Here is a 14,464-nt window from a genome sequence, read left to right on the forward strand (position 1 = left end):
AGGTAATGCCTCCAATGTCGCACAGCTTCCACTATGGCTTGGGCTTCCTTTTCCACTGAGGAGTGGCGGATTTCTGAGGCGTGGAGGGTCCGGGAGAAAAAGGCCACGGGTCTGCCCGCTTGGTTAAGGGTGGCCGCCAGAGCTACGTCGGATGCGTTGCTCTCGACCTGGAAGGGGAGGGACTCGTCGATGGCGCGCATCGTGGCCTTTGCGATATCCGCTTTGATGCGGCTGAAGGCCTGGCAAGCCTCTGTCGACAGAGGGAAGGTCGTGGTCTGTATTAGGGGGCGGGCCTTGTCTGCGTACTGGGGGACCCACTGGGCGTAGTATGAAAAAACCCCAGGCAGCGTTTCAGGGCTTTTGGGCAGTGCGGGAGGGGAAATTCCATGAGGGCGCGCATACGTTCGGGGTCGGGGCCTATTATCCCATTGCGCACTACGTAGCCCAGAATGGCTAGCCGGTTGGTGCTAAAAACGCACTTGTCCTCGTTGTACGTGAGGTTCAAGGCTTTGGCGGTCGGCAGGAATTTTTGGAGGTTGGCGTCGTGGTCCTGCTGGTCGTGGCCGCAGATGGTTACATTGTCGAGATACGGCAACGTGGCCCGCAACCCATGTTGATCAACAATTCGGTCCATCTCCCGTTGGAAGACCGAGACCCCGTTTGTGACGCCAAATGGGACCCTTAGGAAATGGTATAATCGCCCGTCTGCCTCGAAGGCTGTGTACTTGCGGTCACTTGGGTGGATGGGGAGCTGATGGTAGGCGGACTTGAGGTCCACGGTGGAGAAGACTTTATATTGGGCAATCCGATTGACCATGTCGGATATGCGGGGGAGAGGGTACGCGTCTAGTTGTGTGTACCTGTTGATGGTCTGGCTATAGTCTATGACCATCCTTTGTTTCTCCCCTGTCTTCACTACTACCACCTGTGCTCTCCAGGGACTATTGCTGGCCTGGATTATGCCTTCCTTTAGTAGCCGCTGGACTTCGGACCGAATGAAGGTCCGGTCCTGGGCGCTGTACCGTCTGCTCCTAGTGGCGACGGGTTTGCAATCCGGGGTGAGGTTCGCAAACAAGGACGGGGGTTGCACCTTGAGGGTTGCGAGGCCGCAGATAGTGTGTGGGGGTATTGGGCTGCCGAATTTGAACGTAAGGCTCTGTAGATTGCACTGGAAATCTAATCCCAGTAAATTGGGGGCGCAGAGTTGGGGAAGGACGTTTAGTTTGTAGTTTTTGAACTCCCTCCCCTGCACCGTTAGGGTAACTATGCAGAAACCTTGGATCTGTACGGAGTGGGATTCTGCAGCTAGGGAAATTTTTTGTGCGCTGGGATAGGTGGTCAAGGAACAGCGTTTTACCGTGTCGGGGTGGATAAAGCTCTCCGTGCTCCCGGAGTCGACTAGGCATGGTGTCTCGTGGCCGTTTATTAGCACCGTTGTCGTCGTCGTCTGGAGTGTCCGGGGCCGAGCTTGATCGAGCGTAATTGAAGCAAGACGTGGTTGTAGTAGTGGAGTGGGGTCCGTTGTTGCCATCCAAGATGGCGTCAGGGATGAAGAAAATGGCTGCCCCCATACATCGCACATGGCTGGGGGGTCACAAGATAGCGGCGGGGGTGGACAAAATGGCCGCCCCCACGCGTCGTACAGGTCTGGGGTGGTCCAAGATGGCGGCGCCCTTCCTCCCCTCGTGGTGGCCGGGACCCAAAATGGCGGGTCGCACATGGGGCGCTGGGGGGGTTGGGGAGCGTTAGGACCGCACGGGGCTCCCTCATCTCTGGGGACAGCGGTGGTCGGGACCCAAGTTGGTAGCGCCGGCGGGTCAGACGTGGGGCGCGGGGGGGGGGGGTTTGGGGGGCATTAGAGATGCGCAGAACTCCCTCTTCTCCGGGGAGAGCGGTGGTCGGGACCCAAAGTGGAAGCGCCGGCGGGTCATACGTGGGGACGGGGGGGAGGGGTTGGAGAGCGTAAGCGGCGTGCAGGGCTCCCTGTTCTCCTGGGACCGCGGTGGTCGGGACCCAGAACGGCTGCGCCAGCGGGTCGTACATGGGGCGCTGGGGGGGTTGGGGAGCGTAAACGGCTTGCGGGGTTAGGGCTCCCTGTTCTCCCGGGACAGCGGCGACCTCGCGGGACCGGCACACAACCGCAAAATGGCCCTTTTTCCCGCAGCTCTTGCAGATTGCTGCACGGGCTGGGCAGCGCTGCTGGGGGTGTATCGCCTGGCCGCAGAAATAGCAGCGGGCGCCCCCGGTGCGACTTGGCATTTGGACCGCGCAAGCCTGTGGGGCGTCCGGGGGGGGGTGGGTTTATCGCGACGGGTACGTACGGAGCCCAATGGGCTGCTCCGCGGTCGGGGCCGTAGGCGCGGATATTACGCGCAGCCACGTCTAGGGAGGCTGCTAGGGCCCGGGCCTCTGAGAGTCCTAGCGACTCTCTTTCTAGAAGTCTTTGGCGGATTTGGGAGGAATTCATACCTGCCACAAAAGCATCGCGCATTAACATGTCCGTGTGTTCATTTGCGTTCACCGAAGGGCAGCTGCAGGCTCGTCCCAAAATCAGCAGCGCGGCGTAGAATTTGTCCATCGATTCTCCGGGACCTTGCCGTCTCGCCGCGAGCTGGTAGCGAGCGTAGATTTGGTTAGCTGGGCAGACATAGAGACTTTTCAGTGCTGCGAACGCCGTCTGGAAATCCTCCGCGTCTTCGATGAGGGAGAAAATCTCCGTGCTCACCCTCGAGTGCAGGACCTGTAGTTTTTGGTCTTCTGTGACCCGGCCGGTGGCCGTTCTGAGGTAGGCCTCGAAACAAGTCTGCCAGTGCTTGAAGGCTGCTGCCGCGTTCACTGCGTGGGGGCTGATCCTCAGGCATTCCGGGATGATCCTGAGCTCCATAGTCCTTTTTAGGCACGCTTAATAAATTGTAGCGCACAAAGACTCCGTGAGACGAATAGAGTGAAGTCGATGAGGCTTTATTAAGCGTGTCTGTTCCCCCGCAGCTCGATAGTAGAATGGCCTGCGGGGGAGGACTCCGGCTTCTTATACTCCGCCTTCAGGGCGGAGCTAGAGGTCAACGGCCAACCAGGACCCGGGATCTGTCAGCCAATGACATTAGGGCTTCCAGTCCCACATGACCCCTAATACATACTACCACAGAGCCTGAATCTTGTTCATCATGCCTGGACTCGGTTGCTGGTTGTCTCTAACCTTGCTGAGTTGAACTAGGTAGATTGAGCAGTCACTCCTCTACCATGTTGCATTATGTTGCTGCGAGTAACACAAGCTGCCACTTGATGTAGGCTCTGCTGAAAGATGCTCCAGACTCGGCGATAGGTTTACCGTATTTATTGAACGATTAACAATGCACTTAAATGAGTTCGACACTCAACTAATCTGCCTCTAGTAACTCAGTCTATTCTGCTAACTATACAAGCTTGCTCTCGACCATGTGCTACGGCGTGATGTTGCTGATAATCAACCCCGTCCTGCTCTCTTGATTTCTGTTGGTGGAAGAGGCAGAGCCTTTGTGCCTTGTCCTAAATATATGGATACGTATAGTGCTCCCTTGTGGTAATGCCACCTCTGGGTGTCCTGATTACCCATTGGTTGTGTCCTGTTCTAATGACCCATTGGTTGCATGTCTGCATGTCATGCCATCTCTGGTGCTCCCTCTAGTGGTTACTGTATTTACATGAATCCCTTGTGTATATACAGTGATGCATATCACTACACTATGTACCTGAAAATACCCCAAATTCACCTCATTGGTGAGCACATATTAGGTTCCCTGTATAACAGTTCAACCCACGCCTCAATCTTAGGCCCATCCCAAACCTCTCCAACACCATGAACAAGTAACTCCGCTCTACACGATCAAATGTCTTCTCCGCATCCAGTGGCACAACAACGTCTGGCTTCCTCCCCTCATGAGCCAATCATCAAGCAATGCAGAGTGAAATCAGGCTCTGATTGGTGAGCCTGAAAGAGCGGGAAAATACTGGTTTGGTCTGCTGCCGAGGGAGGGGGGCAGGTGAGGAGAGCAGGTTTGCGACTCGACCATGTCAGCAACAGTGAGGCACCAAGACCCAAAAACCACCATGAGGTGATGTCAGCTGCCAAGTGGAGCAGACAAGGCGAGCAGGTTCGCGATTTGACCAGAGCAGGTTAGCAATAGTGAGTCATGGTCACTATGAGGTGAGCTCAGCCACCAAGGGGAGCAGCAGATGAAGCGAGCAGGCGACTCATAGACTTCATAGAATTTACAGTACAGAAGCAGGCCACCCGGCCCATTGAGTCTGCACCAGCCCCTAGGAAAGAGCGCCCCACCCAAGCCACACCCCCACCCCATCCCCGCAACCCAGCAAACCCACCCAACCCTTTTGACACTAAGGGCAATTTATCATTGCCAATCCATTTAAACTGCACATCTTTGGACAGTGGGAGGAAACCCACGCACACACGGGGAGAACGTGCAGACTCCGCACAGACGGTGACCCAAGCTGGGAATCGAACATGGGACCCTGGAGCTGTGAGGCAACTGTGCTAACCACTGTACTACCGTGCAGCCTAGGGCTGAGGGCAAGCCAGTAACAGCAAGGCTTGAGGGGCCGAAAACCACCGCAAGGTGAGGTCAGCCATCAAGTGGAGCAGACCAGGTGAGAAGGTTTGCGACTCGACCCATGGAAGGTCAGCAATGGCAATGCTTGGCCACCACAAGGTGAGGTCAGCCGACAAGGGGAGCCGGCGAGGTGAGTAGACAACTCAACGAGGGCAGGCCAGCAACACCAAAGCGTGAGGCGCGATGCCCCAAATCAAGCCTTAGCCACCAGGAGTCGTCGAGTGAAGCAGAAGGCTGCCTGAAGACCCCATACGAGCGAGGTGAGATTGGGAATGGAAGAGTGTGAGGGGTGGGAGTGACTGTGAGGGGATGGAGTGGGGGGGAAGAGTGTGAAGATGTGGGAAGAGGAGAGTGTGTGAGGGGATGAGCCTGGTTTGCAGACTTGCAGGTGAGAAGAGTGTGTGAGGCTTGAGTTGCATTTTGGAGGGAGGGATAGTTTGTGATGGGATTGGGGTCCATGGGGAAGGAGAGTTTATTGGTTTGTGAGTGGGGAATGGGCAGGAGAAGAGAAGAGTGAGTGTTGTTTGAAATCCAGCACTGGCCTGTGCTGCAGTGATGTCATCGGCTGATTTTCCCATCTTGTTGATCATCAGCAAGTTCCATGTTTGCTCATCTCAAGACTTTATTCTGCATCTGGTTGATCTTCTCAAAGTTTGACCTTGCTGCTCAGAACTTGTAGATTCAATGTTCTCCATGACTTTCTCATTCTCAGGAACTGCTGAGCAATTTGACACTGCAGCTGACGTTGAATCTGATGTAGATTTGTCATCAATCACGGTGTTGTGAAAGTCTTCCCTGGTTTTCAAGAGTGCGCGATGATTTCTTCTTAAAACCAACCCATCCTCTATCTGTACATTGTAGGAACGAGGTGCTACTTCTTCAAGTACAATGGCTTTTCTCGATCAATTGCCTGAATCTTCTACTCTCACAATGTTATCACTACTCAGAGGTGGTAAAGTTCCAGACACTCTATCATAGAACTGCGTTTGTTTCTCTTTAATGTTTTGCATTTCTTGCAGTACCACTGCATTCTTTGCCAAGTATGGAAGTGTGGTGCGCAACCTTCTATTCATGAGTAATTTTGCTGGCGATCTACCATGTGACAATTATGTGATACTCTGTAAGTCAATCGTGGCAAGATATGAATCAGAGTGACTGTCCATTGCTTTCTTCAACAATTGCTCAACAGGACTTCCGGGTGCGGCGATGACCAGCTAGGTCGCACGTTTCGGCACCTCCCGTTTGAACGGACTTTTGGGCTCTTATTGGGAGCCCCAACGGCAATTTTTGACGGCTAAACCCATTGTGCGGTGAAACAGAAGGGAATCCCCCCGGATGTACATGGAGAAAAGAGATAATAGTAGCCGGATTGCAGAGGATCCTCTGGAGCAGCGGCAAGGAAGGGAAGCACGAAGCAAGATGGCGGCGGAGGGAGGCCGTTTGGTATGGGGCCCGGAACAGCAAGAGTTCCTTCGGAGATGTGTTGATGAGCTAAAGAAGGAGGTGCTGGCCCCGATGCTGCAGGCGATTGAGGGTCTAAAGGAGGCACAGAAGACCCAAGAATTGGAGCTTCGTGGCGTGAAAGCAAAGGCTGCCGAAAATGAGGACGAAATACAGGGCCTGGTGGTGAAGACAGAGACACACGAAGCACTGCATAAGAGGTGTATGGAGAGGCTGGAAGCCCTGGAAAATAGCTCGAGGAGGAAGAACCTAAGAGTTTTGGGTCTTCCCGAAGGTGCAGAGGGAGCGGACGTCGGGGCATATGTGAGCACGATGCTTCATTCCTTAATGGGACCGGAGGCCCCGACGGGCCCCTTGGAAGTGGAGGGAGCATATCGAGTCCTTGCAAGAAGACCGAAGGCGGGAGAAATACCTCGAGCTATAGTGGTGAGGTTTCACCGCTATAAAGACAGGGAGATGGTCCTGAGATGGGCGAAAAAGACACGGAGCTGCAGGTGGGAGAACGCGGTGATCCGCGTGTACCAGGATTGGAGTGCGGAGGTGGCGAGAAGGAGGGCGAGTTTCAATCGGGCCAAGGCGGTGCTCCATAGAAAGAAAGTTAAATTTGGTATGCTGCAGCCGGCGAGACTGTGGGTTACACATCAAGGGAAACACCACTACTTCGAGACGGCAGAAGAGGCGTCGACATTCATTGAAGAGGAGAAGCTGGACTAGACTGGAGAGAGAAAGAACTTTTGTAATAAAGTAGTGGTGTGATTGCGTGGGACTGGAAATTGGAAGGGGTGGGAAAATTTTCTCTTTCCCCTCGATGGGGGGGGGTATGGTGAACTGTGGGCGCCGGTGGGGAAGGAGAGGGGGAAGGAGAGAGGGTGCTGCGCCATTAGGGGCGGGGCCGAGTGGGAAGCGCGGGCTTTGCTCCCGTGCTATGGTAATTGTGGCGGGAAAAGGGGGCGCAGGAAGGAGGGAGCCTTACACAATGGGAGGCTCAGGATAACCGGGGGAAGCCGAGGTCAGGCAGATTTTGCTGACTTCTGGAAGCAACATGGGGGGAGCAATCACGCTAGAGGGAGATCTAGCGGGGGGGGGGCGGTAACTGGGTTGCTGCTGTTAAGGGGAAGGAGGAGCTGCTACGGGATGGGATGGTCGGGACGGGAGGACACCGTTGGGGGGACAAGTGGGTGCGTGGGAACCGGGTGAGGAGCTGGTCTAAAAAAGGGGATGGCTAGTCGACGAGGGAGGGGAGGGTAAAGAGCCCCCCAACCCGGTTGATCACGTGGAACGTGAGAGGGCTGAATGGGCCGATTAAGAGGGCAAGGGTACTTGCGCACCTAAAGAAATTAAAGGCAGATGTGGTCATGCTGCAGGAGACGCATCTGAAACTGGCGGATCAGGTCAGATTACGAAAAGGATGAGTGGGACAGGTATTTCACTCGGGCTTGGACGCGAAAAATAGAGGGGTGGCAATATTAGTGGGGAAACGGGTATTGTTTGAGGCGTGGTCCATAGTGGCGGACAGTGGGGGTAGATACGGTGGGTGGCAGATTGCAAGGTGAGGCAGTGGTTTTGGTGAACGTATATGCCCCGAACTGGGATGATGCCAACTTCATGAAGCGTATGCTGGGGCGTATCCCGGACCTGGAGGTGGGAAAGTTGGTAATGGAGGGAGACTTCAACACGGTGCTGGATCCAGGGCTGGACCGGTCCAGGTCTAGGACCGGGAGGAGGCCGGCAGCGGCCAAGGTGCTCAAGGACTACATGGAGCAGATGGGAGGAGTGGATCCCTGGAGATTTACTAGGCCTAGGAGTAAAGAGTTCTCCTTCTTCTCCCATGTCCACAAGGTGTATTCTCGGATAGACTTCTTTGTCCTGGGAAGGGCGCTGATCCCGAAGGTGGCCGGGACAGAGTACTCGGCTATAGCCATTTCGGACCATGCCCCACATTGGGTAGATCTGGAAGTAGGAGAGGAAAAGGAACAGCACCCACTGTGGAGATTAGATATGGGATTGTTGGTGGACGAGGGGGTGTGTAAGGGTAAGGAGATGTATCGAAAGGTATCTGGAGATTAATGACGATGGAGAGGTTCAGGTGGGAGTGGTCTGGGAAGCACTGAGGCGGTGGTCAGAGGGGAACTGATTTCCATAAGGGCCCATAAGGGGAAACAAGAGAGCAAAGAGAGGGAGAGATTGTTGAGAGAAATTTTGAGGGTGGATAGGCAGTATGCGGTGGCCCCGGATGAAGGACTATACAGGGAAAGACGAAGGTTGCACACGGAATTTGATTTGTTGACCACGGGCAAGGTGGAGGCACAATGGAGGAAGGCACAGGGAGTGCAGTATGAGTACGGAGAGAAGGCGAGCCGGTTACTGGCCCAACAACTGAGGAAGAGGGGGGCGGCGAGGGAGATTGGAGGGGTTAGGGATGAGGAGGGTGAGATGGAACGGGGAGCGGAGAGGGTGAACGGGGTGTTTAAGGCATTTTATGAGAGGCTGTATAAGGCTCAGCCCCCGGAAGGGAAGGAGGGAATGATGCACTTCCTAGACCAGTTGGAATTCCCGAAGGTTGAAGAGCAGGAGAGGACAGGACTGGGAGTACAGATTGAGGTGGAGGAGGTGGTAAAAGGGATTGGGAACATGCAGGCAGGGAAGGCCCCGGGACCGGATGGGTTCCCGGTGGAATTTTATAGGAAATACGTGGACCTGCTGGCCCCGCTTCTGACGAGAACCTTTAATGAGGCCAAGGAAAGGGGGACGTTGCCCCCGACGATGTCGGAGGCGACGATATCGCTGCTCTTGAAAAGGGACAAAGACCCACTGCAGTGCGGGTCTTACAGGCCTATCTCCCTCCTGAATGTAGATGACAAGCTTCTGGCCAAGGTGATGGCGACGAGGATGGAGGATTGTGTCCCGGGGGTGGTTCACGAGGATCAAACGGGGTTTGTTAAGGGGAGACAATTGAACACTAACATACGGAGGCTGTTGGGTGTGATGATGATGCCCCCGCCGGAGGGGGAGGCGGAGATAGTGGTGGCAATGGATGCAGAGAAAGCATTTGATAGAGTGGAGTGGGATTACCTGTGGGAAGTGTTGAGGAGATTTGGATTTGGAGAGGGGTTTATTGGATGGGTTCAGCTTCTATACAGGGCCCCGGTGGCAAGTGTGATTACAAATAGGCAGAGATCTGACCACTTCCGCCTATACAGAGGGACAAGACAGGGATGTCCTCTGTCCCTGTTACTGTTTGCGTTGGCAATTGAGCCACTGGCCATAGCGCTGAGGGGCTCTAGGAAGTGGAGGGGAGTACGTAGGGGAGGAGAAGAGCACCGGGTGTCACTATACGCGGATGATTTGGTGTTGTATGTCGCGGATCCAGTGGAGGGGATGCCCGAGATAATGCAGACACTCAGGGAGTTTGGGGAATTTTCAGGATATAAATTGAATATGGGGAAGAGTGAGCTGTTTGTGATGCGCCCTGGGGAACAGGGCAGGGGAATAGATGATTTGCCGTTGAGGAGAGTAACAAGGGATTTTCGGTACCTAGGGATCCAGATGGCCAGGAACTGGGGAACCTTGCATAAGCTTAATTTAGTAAGATTAGTGGAGCAGATAGAAGAGGATTTTAGGAGATGGGGCATGGTGCCCCTGTCACTGGCGGGTAGGGTGCAGGCGGTTAAAATGGTGGTCCTTCTGCAGTTTCTTTTTGTGTTCCAGTGCCTCCCTGTGATGTTTACAAAGGCCTTTTTCAAGAAAGTGGATAAGAGCATTATGAGTTTTGTGTGGGCTGGGAAGACCCCAAGAGTGAAGAGGGGGTGCCTGCAGCGTAGTAGGGATAGGGGGGGACTGGCACTGCCGAGTTTAAGTGACTATTATTGGGCCGCCAACATATCAATGGTATGCAAGTGGATGGGGGAAGGGGAGGGAGCGGCGTGGAAAAGACTAGAGATGGCGTCCTGTAGGGGAACCAGCCTAAAAGCATTAGCGACGGCACCTTTACCGTTCTCCCCGAAGAAATACACAAGTCCAGTAGTGGTGGTGGCAATGCTGAAAATTTGGGGGCAGTGGAGACGGCATAAGGGAGTGACGGGTGCCTCGGTGAGGTCCCCGATAAGGAACAACCACAGGTTCGTCCCGGGGAAGATAGATGGGGGATTTAAAGCTTGGCAGAGAGCAGGGATTGTGAAATTGAAGGATTTGTTCCTAGGCGGGACGTTTGCGAGTCTGGGAGCACTGACAGAAAAATATGGGTTGCCACCTGGGAATGCATTTCGATATATGCAACTGAGGGCTTTTGCGAGGCAACAGGTGAGGGAATTTCCGCGGCTCCCGGCGCAAGAGATTCAGGTCCGAGTGATTTTGGGGGCATGGGTGGGGGCTGGTAGGGTGTCAGATATATACAGAGAAATGAGAGTCGAGGGGGAGACGATGGTGGAGGAGCTGAAGGGAAAATGGGAAGAGGAGCTAGGGGAAGAGATTGAGGAGGAGCTGTGGGCAGATGCCTTAAGTAGGGTAAACTCTTCGTCCTCATGCGCCAGGCTCAGCCTGATACAATTCAAGGTTCTACATAGGGCGCACATGACTGGAGCAAGGTTAAGTAGATTTTTTGGAGTGGAAGATAGGTGCGGGAGAAGCGCGGGAAGCCCAGCGAACCACACCCACATGTTTTGGTCATGCCCGGTACTGCATGGGTTCTGGGTGGGGGTGGCGAATGTGCTTTCAAGGGTGGTGGGGGTCCGGGTCGAGCCAGGCTGGAGGTTGGCGATATTTGGGGTTGCGGACGAGCCGGGAGTGCAGGAGGCGAGAGAGGCTGATGTTTTAGTCTTTGCGTCCCTAGTAGCCCGGCGAAGGATATTACTTATGTGGAAAGAAGCTAAACCCCCAGGCGTGGAGGCCTGGATAAATGACATGGCGGGGTTTATAAAACTGGAGCGGATAAAATACGCACTAAGAGGTTCGGCTCAAGGGTTCACCAGGCGGTGGCAACCGTTCCTCGACTATCTCGCAGAACGATAAGGGAAATGGGAAAGGTAGCAGCAGCAACCCAGGGGGGAGGGGGGGAGGGGTGAGGGGGGGGCCCATCCGGGCCCTCAGGGGTTTTGTACAGGTGTTTGTATATGAGTTATTTATATTGGTTTTTGTGACTTTATTATTTTGGATATTGGCTAGTTTTTATTTTTTGTTGCTGGCAGTTGCCGTCTAGTTAATATATTATTTATTCTTTAAAAAAAAACGGTCATCATCATTATTTATATTGTTTTAAAGTTGCAAAAGGGGAAAATTTTGTACTGTCTTTGTTTGACCGAATAATTTGAATAAAAAATATTTTTTTTAAAAAACAATTGCTTAACAATATGTAGACCTTTTTCGGCTTTCCCATTGGCTTGAGGGTACAACAGACACGACGTGACATGATTGAAATCGTATGTGACTGCAAAGTGTTGCCACTCTTTACAGCTATAACAAGTACCTTTGTCACTGACGACGACATGCGGAATTTTGTGACTACAAAAAATTGACTTGGTGTGCAGTATTACACTGCTTGCCATTATGCTTGAGAGTAGAGCCATTTTGGGATAGTTTGAAAAATAGCCTGTGATCATTAAATAATCTTTCCCTCGTAGGTGAAAGAGATCAATAGCTATTTTCTGTCATGGTGCCGTAGGCAAATCAGATATTTACATAGGTTCTCTTGTTTGCTTGCAACAACGCGTCTGGCATGTGTCACAACAACTGCCCATCCTTACAATATCCTGGTTTATACCTGGTCAGTAAACAGAGCCACGAGCTCTCAATTTACATTTTTCAATCCCAAGATGTCCTTCCTGTATCCTCTTTAGTACATCCTTGTGAAGAGATTAAAGTATGACTACATGTTAAAACGAAGTACCACACCATTAATGATACTGAGTTCAGATCTTATATTGTAGAACTCTATATATTGACCTCTGGGTCAGTGTGAGTTAATGTTCCTCATAACCTCTTGAAGAGTTTGATCCTTCCTGGTTTCTTCTTGGACCTCACGTAGTTTCACATCTGATACTGGTAGTCGTGTGGAAATAAGATTGACATGAAGATCTACATCCTCAGTAATCCCACCACAATACTTTGTATCGGCTCTCTTGATAATGCATCTGCCAAGAACAAATATTTGCCTGGCTTGCTGATGAGATTGAAGTCATAGCATTGTAATTTCATCATCAACCTCTGAATGCACGGAGACATCTGGCTGAGATTATTTTTTGAATAAGTTAACCAAAGGACGATGAGCTGTCTCGACTGTGAAACTTGGAAGAACATAGACGTAGTCGTGGAATTTCTCCAAGTCTGCAACTAAGCCCAGGCATTCTTTTTCGATTTGAGTGTATCTCTGCTCTGTTGTCATCATGGATCGTGATGTATAAGCGACTGATTTCCAATCGTCATGTTCAAGTTGCAGAAGAACTGCTCCCAGACCATCTTTGAACGTGTCTGTTGACCTTTAATCTGCTAAAATGGGTCAAAAAATGTGAGAACTGGCCTGGTGGTTAGTGAAGTCTTGAGCTTCTTCCCATCTTGCTCATGTTGCTCAGTCCAAGTGAAATCTGTTGTTTTGTGCAGGAGATCATGTAGATGTGTTGTTTTTGCTGACAGGTTTGGAATGAATTTCCCCATAAAATTGATCACTCTGAAGATGGCTTTCTTGTTGTGTGATTTTGGCATGTTGAGAATTGCTTGGATTATGTCCTTGTCAGGTTCAATGCCATGTGATTAGAGCTTGTCACCTCGGAATGTGGCTTCCGTTACTCCAAATTGGCACTTTTGCTTGTTGAGCTTCAGACCATTTCTCCTGATGCTTGTTGAATTTTAAGCAACCTCGTATTGTGCTCTTCTATGGTTGAGCCCCAAACGATGATACCATCCATGTACAACATGTACACCTTCAATGCCTTTGATTATGTGCTCCATGGCACGGTGAAAAATTTCTGATGCCAAAATTATGCCACATGGCATTCTCAGAAAGCAGGACCGTCCAAATCGCAGATTAAAAGTGCAGTATTTTGTACTTTGTTTCTCTAGCTTTAGTTGCCAGAAACCCTGAGATGCGTCAAGTTCCATAAAGAATTCTTCACCAGTCATCTCAGATGTGATTTCCTCACACTTTGATATTTAGTAATATTCTCTTTTGATATTCTTGTTAAGATCTTTAAGATCCATGTGTATGCAAATATCGCCATTCTTTTTCTTTACACAAAGCATGGTAGGCTTTTTCTGATTACTTTTAATTTTGTCATTCTGTCCAGCTCCTTTTTGAGGCAATCCCGAAGAGGTGCAGGTACTCTTCTTGGTGCCTGTATCACAGGTTTTGTATCCTCTTTGAGTTGCATCTTGTCGGTGAATGGTAGTGCACCAAAATATAGAACATAGAACATATAGTGCAGAAGGAGGCCATTCAGCCCATCGAGTCTGCACTGACCCACTTAAGCCCTCATTTCCACCCTATCCCCATAACCCCTCCTAACCTTTTTGGAAACTAAGGGCAATTTAGCATGGCCAATGCACCTGTGGGAGGAAACCGGAGCACCCAGAGGAAACCCACGCAGACATGGGGAGAATGTACAGACTCCGCACAGACAGTGACCCAGCAGGAAATCGAACCTGGGACCCTGGCGATGTGAAGCCACAGTGCTAACCAATATGCTACCGTGCTGCTCTTAAAACTTGTGAACACATCGCTGAATTTGCTGATAATGTTTTCAGATTCGTTGGAGTGTTGAGCCAATCCATTGTGGATGCTATATACCAACTACACTAGACCTAATTCTTCACAGGACTGATCACCTAATAATGAATCCAAGCCCTCGGATACAATAAAGAATGGGACGGAATAAACTGTTCTTCACCACCACACTAAGGTCACAAGCACCATAACATTTAATGCTCGAACCATTATAATCTCTCAGAGATATTTTGTGATTTCTTCTCATCAGCCAAATTTTTAGATTTTTAAACTCAGTCATGCTTTGGCACCAGTGTTTAACTTCAATCGGACCACTGTACAACTTCAAGTGGTAGCAGCCATTTGTCCTCATCGACCTCATTTATTTTAAATGGAGTATCAGTTTGCATTTTTTTAAGTGCTGGAGAAATTTTTGATGTCTCCAAAAAATGATTTTTCTGAATTATGACTCCAACAAACAATGATGTTTCATCAGTGGAGACTGTGTCTTCTACTGTACTGACTGGTCTGGGGTTGAGAAACAATTCTGAGCAAGGCCAAACGTTGAACACTGCCTTAATTTGTGCCTTTGACCAAATCTTTTACACAGAAATACTTTATCCTGATCTTTAATCTGTTTCTTGCTGTGCGAGGAACTGCAGGAACTTTCCTCCTTTTTTTGGAAGTTTCCTGTCTTTTTGGAAAA

Source organism: Scyliorhinus torazame, chromosome 1 (genome assembly GCF_047496885.1).
Source record: "Scyliorhinus torazame isolate Kashiwa2021f chromosome 1, sScyTor2.1, whole genome shotgun sequence".
NCBI classification, from domain to species: domain Eukaryota; kingdom Metazoa; phylum Chordata; class Chondrichthyes; order Carcharhiniformes; family Scyliorhinidae; genus Scyliorhinus; species Scyliorhinus torazame.